At 39.0% G+C, this 6,645-nt stretch overlaps 1 long non-coding RNA gene across 1 annotated transcript; it reads left to right on the plus strand.

The window, feature by feature from the left end:
• Positions 1 to 202: 202 nt before the first annotated feature.
• Positions 203 to 1,031, plus strand: LOC149183180 (uncharacterized). The gene is made up of 3 exons (XR_016257672.1): positions 203 to 370; positions 486 to 566; positions 685 to 1,031. It is a non-coding gene; the product is annotated as an uncharacterized LOC149183180 (long non-coding RNA).
• Positions 1,032 to 6,645: the final 5,614 nt, after the last annotated feature.

Raw genomic sequence — 6,645 nt, forward strand, 5'->3', positions numbered from 1 at the left:
ACTTGGCAGGCCATTTAATTCCTACAGGTTACATTGTACACTGGGTTTGGTACTTTGATGTATGGTGATTGATTTCTGTCCTGCTCGGCCCCTTACGTGGCACAAGCAGGTTCTCCCTCCCGCAGTTGATCTTTTTGAGCTTTTCGCTGCATTGAAGGAGGTTGTACAGGATAATATTTCCGCAGGCGGTTTGCTACCGGGTTTGATCTTTCCTCTTTTCAGTTGTATAGTTGTCTTCCCACTTCCCGTTCGGCGTTGGTTCTGCTCCCTTTCCATAGCTTCCTTGCAGACCGACTCCTTCGTCACTCCAGATTTCAGAAGCTCGTGGTTCAGACTCATGGTGCCCTTATCACATGGAGAAATAAAAAGGGTAATACTCTGCCCTGAAATTTTAGGTTATTTCGTTGCTATGGTTTGCTTTGTCTTTGATTTACTTCCGCCCGATTTCTTGTATGCAACTGACAACCAATGTTTAATGTTTGCAGGATTTCTTTTCAGGGTTCAATCCTATTCGTGAAGGCGTTGTAGGAAATTCCTTATTCACTTCCTCGGCCTATGATTCCCGGGTAAGAGCTTCGTTCTCAAATGCCAGCCTTTTAAGTAATTTCACTTAGCCTCGCAAGACTTTTTTATCGAGCGGTCTGGCTCGGTTATCCGATACCTTACAGTCTCGATGAAAAACAGGGTGACAGGGTTGACAGTCCTAAGCTGTAGAAGTTGGGAGCCATGCCTCCATGTTTATGCGAAGGGTTATCATTTTCTTTTTGTATAGATTTAATCAGCATTTGTCGCCAGAGTTGTGTACCATTACTTGGTTCATACCATTATTCTAGCTGTGGGTACTAGGCTGTTTTATGTAACCAATATTGGAAGGGTTTCCATTTTGGGTATGATAAATGGAGCCGTTCACTGTAATTTATTGTTACTATAATGGTTATTAGTTTCATCACTTTTGTCATGTATCCACCGGACAGTTATATGATATACTTATTTGAGTACAGTGATGTTTACGATGAATCTTCCATAGTCATATCGGCTCGTTTACGCTCTTCATTTCTTTTTCAATGTGATAACTTCTGCCAATGGCCATCTGTTCTTATGATAAGCAAACTTTTAAGGGAAACATTTGGCGCAAGCTACGCACTTCTATTCCATGGTATTACATGCCTACTGTTTAACGTTGTCTTATATTTTACGTTTCCCTCGTTTTATGGATAGTTATTCATGCATGCGGAAATTTTTAAGGGTTTTAATCCCCTCGGAGGGTTTTAACGCTATGATATTCCAGAGAATCCATTATATGTTTAGTTGCCGTGAACACGCTTCTTGCAATACTCTTGTGTTTAACCGTTACATTACGGTGGTGTCCTTTGTCTGAATGACCACCTAAAACGCATTTGATTATGCACTGTGGCCGGTTATTATTATTTAGCAGTTGGTTTTTTTTTTTTAAATTTGTATAATGATATATATACAGTTTCATTGATTTCATTGCTGGCCGATTCCCTTCCGGGGTTGGCTCTCATAATGTTCTGCTTCCATGTTAATGTTTTATCACGGTAAAAGATACTATGTTCAAGTTGCATCATATATGAATTTGGTTAGGTTTTCGGCTAGTCTTCTGTGTTTGGGATTCGGAGCCAGGTGAAACCCTACCATATGGTCCACCATTCTTGTCCTGTTTCTCTGTTCCACCAGGTCTTCGGTCTTATTCCACATATTATATTAATAGTTAATTCTATGTAAATTTTGGCTACAGAACTTAATTAATACAGAGGTACAGAACTTAATTAACACAGAGGCCAGTTTTTTTTTTTTTTTTTGCTATCGACCTGTATAATTTCCTAGAAGTTCATTCTGCATAAAATTTTGGCTATAATCACTGCTAATAAAACAAACTCGTTCTTACATCACCGTTAAAGTTTTTCAGTTCCTGTTCCGATAATGCTAATTTGCTACTTCAGCCGAACTATTCACCTTGGTTCTGGTTATGCTCTGCCTTGCTGACCGCTTCGGCCGAACTATTCGCCTTGGTTCTCGTTCTGTTCTATCTCACAGAACAGTCCAGAAGTTGAGCTGTTACTTATCTCCTGCTTCTAAATTGCCACCCAGCCTTGAGATTCGTCCCTTGGGACCTGAAATCTCCCCCCTGCTCTCTTGCAGGACCCTCTGTCCACAGCAAAAATCTTGCACCAAATGCATGGCTATCTGGTCCTCACCAGACTTAGCCTTCTGTATTTTTTTTTTTGTGTCCTTTGCCTGTCCTCTACAGCGCAGACTAACTCCCCCATTTTCCCTGGAAATCTTTACAGTCAGGGGCAACCGTTTTTCCAACTTCCACCCAGAAGTTGCTAACCTCTTTCAAGAAAACATTTGCTTATCATATTAAGGAAATAATCAAATATTATTAAATTCTGAAACAGTTTAATGATGTCACATTCAGTTTAACCATGGTAAAGTAAATATATACATTTTCCTAGAGCATTATAGCCAACTTTTTGGGAAGTTAACACCTGCATTTGTTGTCACCTCTCAAGGGTTGACGTAGGTACAATTAAGTTTTAAGTTGATGAAATCTTATTCACAACATTTTCCCCATTTTCCCCATGTCTTTTTAAGTTGATGAAATCTTATTCACAGCATTTTCCCCATTTTCCCCCAGTCTTAATAGTGATGGAACTACTTGCAGCCTTTATGTATTTAATTTTTTGTTTTTTGTTTTTTTTTTTTCCCATTTTAACCGTGGGATGGTATGATATCCAAAGCGAAGATAATTATATTTTATTGAAAAGACAAATTCTTGTAAGTTTGGGGACATGTCTGGCTCTGACTGTTCTTCACAGCATGGCCACATTGACCTACGACTTGGGCAGAAGCTGAGGATGGACTATTCCCACCGGGATTGCCAAGCTCTACAACCACTGGGTCAACGCCACTACCTTCGAGCTCGGTGATAAGCTCATAGGCCTTGAACATTGTCCTTTTCTGTGTTACGAAAGGGTTTTATCTTTTAATTGGGGTTTCTTCCTTTGCTTTTTCATAACCTGATGTGCACCCTTCACCAAAACATGAAAGTTGAAACCCCTAGCATTTGGAGACATTCTTGTGATTATTATTATTATTATGAAGTGTGGTGGGATACAGCGTTCTAATTCACTACAAATAAACGCAAACATTTATTCGAGTAAGCAAGGTGCATTATTGTTGGGAATTTATGATAATTCCAAACAAAATTGAACAAAACATAACATTACTCTGTTTTAACACAGCGGAAAAAAATAAAAATAAAAAATCGTTTGCGGAATACGGTGTTTCAGCAACGCAGTTTCGTCAATTGCTGAATGCAGTGTTTCAGCGACACTCCGTTTTGATGTCTCATAACAAAAAAAATATTTTATGATTACGGTGTTCCAGCAACACACAAAAAAAACTTTTATTTATAAACAGTAAACCAACTGATACAAATTCGTCTTCCTCACATAGAGGGATTTTCACAATTGCTATTACAAAACATCTTCCTCTTAACAGAGGGATTCACCAATTTATGCTGAAGAGCATCTTCCTCTTAACAGAGGGATTCACCAAGGAACGCTTCAGTTCCACACAAATAGCATCCTCCTTCTAACAGAGGGATTCTCCAACATGCCTTCTTTAGAGGCACTAAAATCTGTGTCTTACATTCATTTAGCACATACGCGCTGCAGCATATTGCCTTTTGTTTTCTCAACAGAACAACTGCAAAGATTTCACGTTGTTGTGTTTTCTTTGCATTACATTTCACTTGCGCTACTGTGCATTCCCTTCCTGTTGTTTTCACAATGGACAATAACCAAAACTTCACGCTGCTGCGTGCTCCCCTTCATTGATTAAAATCGCACTGCTACTGTGCCTCACTTGCATTTCAGATGCAAACAACAAAAATTGTGCTGTTGTGTTTCTACCCTCTCTCACAGCAAACAATCACAAAACAAATTACATTCAAATCTGCACTGCTGTGCGGTTCACTATTCTGGAAGCATTTTTCTTCACGCTGCTGCGTGCTCTCCTCTGCTCTCTATATTATTTACACCGCTGTGTCTACCCATATATAGTGCAATAGGGGTCATAACAGTCCATCAACCGCTTCAACTCTCTGACAGAGTCTTTGTTGCAATTTGCTGCTCATAATGAACGAAATTTGATCTTTCTGACATTCTGCTGTGCTTTTTGAGTCGGTTGTGTGGAAAGCCATAGCTGATAAATGCTGCGGCCGGCTCGAGGCTAGTTCTTTTCACTTTCGACCATTCTGCTCTTTAATGCGGTAGTTTAGAAGTAATGGCATAGCGGTGGATTTGATCTTCCTCCTTCGGGAACACAAAAACAATTAAAGGGTGAAAAGACAGTAATGGAGGTGGCCCTTTTTTAATTAAAGTAGCTGCTGCTGTTCAACTGTTCACTGCAGTTGAAATTATAATTTCAACACTCCCAACTGTTGGGTTATCAGTCATACCCAAACGTTTCCTTAAAAACTCTAAACTTTTCTGCCTATTCGTATCAACTTCCTTTCATCGCTTTCACTGCTGTGTTCAGGCACTCCAATCATGTAATATCCTCTTTCTCTCTGTCTCAGGCAAGACAATCTTTGCATCTCCAAGCTATCCTGCAACCTTTTCTTCTCTGCTTTTATGGCAGATTTAATTTCATATCTTTCCCCTATAAGAATATCTTCATCAAAGAATAACTATTAATATAATTCAGCAATAATGATAAAAAATTACAGGCTCCCCCTAAGTGTATGCATCATCTTCTTTTGGCAAAATCTTCTCAAAAGAAACTTAGATTGGCTAGGGAGCTCGAAGGACTTTCGGACTGTATTTCCTTCCTTCTCCATACTTGTGTAACTTTTTTCTTTTACATGGGTCTAGCTTGTGTAAGAGCCCATGTTAAGTTACAATCACGTGCCATATGCCCAACGTTATGACACTTGAAACAATCTACATTGTTCATGAATAAGATTTCATGATTTCCTCCTGTAAAATTGTTTCTTGGAGGTTGTCAGAGACCATAACATCTATTTCTATGAAATGCTACACAGTCTTTTGCCATATGACCAAAGTTTGAACAAGAATAACAATAACCAAAAAATGAACTTTGGTACCTGGTAGATGGTGGTTTCCTTAATGTACTTCTGAAGCTTTTCTGCCTTGAGATCCTTTGATGATAACCATTGCCTCTTGCCTCTTTGACATCATCTACATTTCTTCTTGGAGCTGGTTTTCTACTTGTAGTAGGATTTCTTCTATTGTAGCCTTGATTTTTCTCCTTGCCTTTGCTGGAACTAGGAGCCTCACAATTTCTTTCTGCCTTCTTCACATCTCCTTTGCTTAAAGAATTTTCATTCTTGTTTGAGGGTTCACCTACATACCCGAGTCCTGATTTATCAGATGGAGATCTGTGATAGCTGAGCATGTCATCCAAGGCTTGAGAGATCTTCATGATTTTGTTCATCCCTTCAACCTTTTTCTCGAGGAGGACAATCTCTTCTTCCAATCTTTCACACTCATTATTCTTCTTTGTAAGTTTTTCCTCAGTTTCTTCCTTGCTACGAGTAGCTTCAGCTGCTACTATTTTAAGGGAAATAATATCTGACTTCATTTTGGAGATTTCTTCATTCTTTGCTTGACTGCTCTCCATTTTCTTTTCAGCTCCTTGTGCCTGCTTCCTAGCTTCTTGTAATTCAGACTTAAGGGAGGAGACCTCTACCTTGTACTGTCCAATCTCTTCTACCAGTTTGTTCACTCTCTTGTGCCTTTGTTCAAGTTGACTTGACAAGGTATCTTCCTGCTTCTTTGCTTTATTCAATTGATTTGTCATGGATATGACTTCTTCATGATGCTTCTTTTTGCTTTGATCAAGTTCCTTCTTAAGCTTGGCGAGCTCTTCATCCCTTTCTTGCACTTGAAGCTTGATGAGGTCAACCTTCTCATTTTCAACTTCTATGATGGGTTCAGAATTTCCTTCTTGACTAATGGTCATGGACAGTGCTCCCTTTGCGTGAAGGTCATGAAGTCTATCCCATATATCCTTTGCTGATGAATATTTTCCTAGATTCTTCTTTACAGAATCAGGCAGCCCATCCAAGATTATCTTTGCTGCTTTTGCATTGTACTCCTTGGATTCTCTATCCTTCCTACTATCGTCAATCACTGATTCCCAGATTTCAATCCCCTGAGACTGTAAGAAAGTCCTCAGTTTTACTTCCCATATATAAAAGTTCCCATTGAACCTTGAACCCTCAAATAGAATGTTTTCAAGTTGATTGTCTTCTATTTTAGTAGTAGAGGGAAACACATTTTTAAGAGGATTGGTGACTTTCTTCTTTGACCTCGCCATTCTTAACTATACTTCAAATATCCATTTAGTTATTTAAATAACTGGCTTGAGGAATACCTTGAATTTTTCACTGAGTCTTTAGTTTGCTGGAGAAGCTGCTGCAACAAGAAACCTTCCTTCAGCTTCTTTGACGCCTTCAAAGAGCCTGGATAAGCTCTGATACCATGTTGGGAATTTCTGATAATTCCAAACAAAATTGAACAAAACATAACAATACTCTGTTTTAACACAACAGAAAAAAATCGTTTGCGGAATACGGTGTTTCAGCAACGC

This window comes from Pinus tabuliformis, chromosome 3_2, assembly GCF_031772625.1.
Source record: "Pinus tabuliformis cultivar Carrire ecotype Pingquan chromosome 3_2, CPIR1, whole genome shotgun sequence".
In the NCBI taxonomy this organism is placed as follows: Eukaryota; Viridiplantae; Streptophyta; class Pinopsida; order Pinales; family Pinaceae; genus Pinus; species Pinus tabuliformis.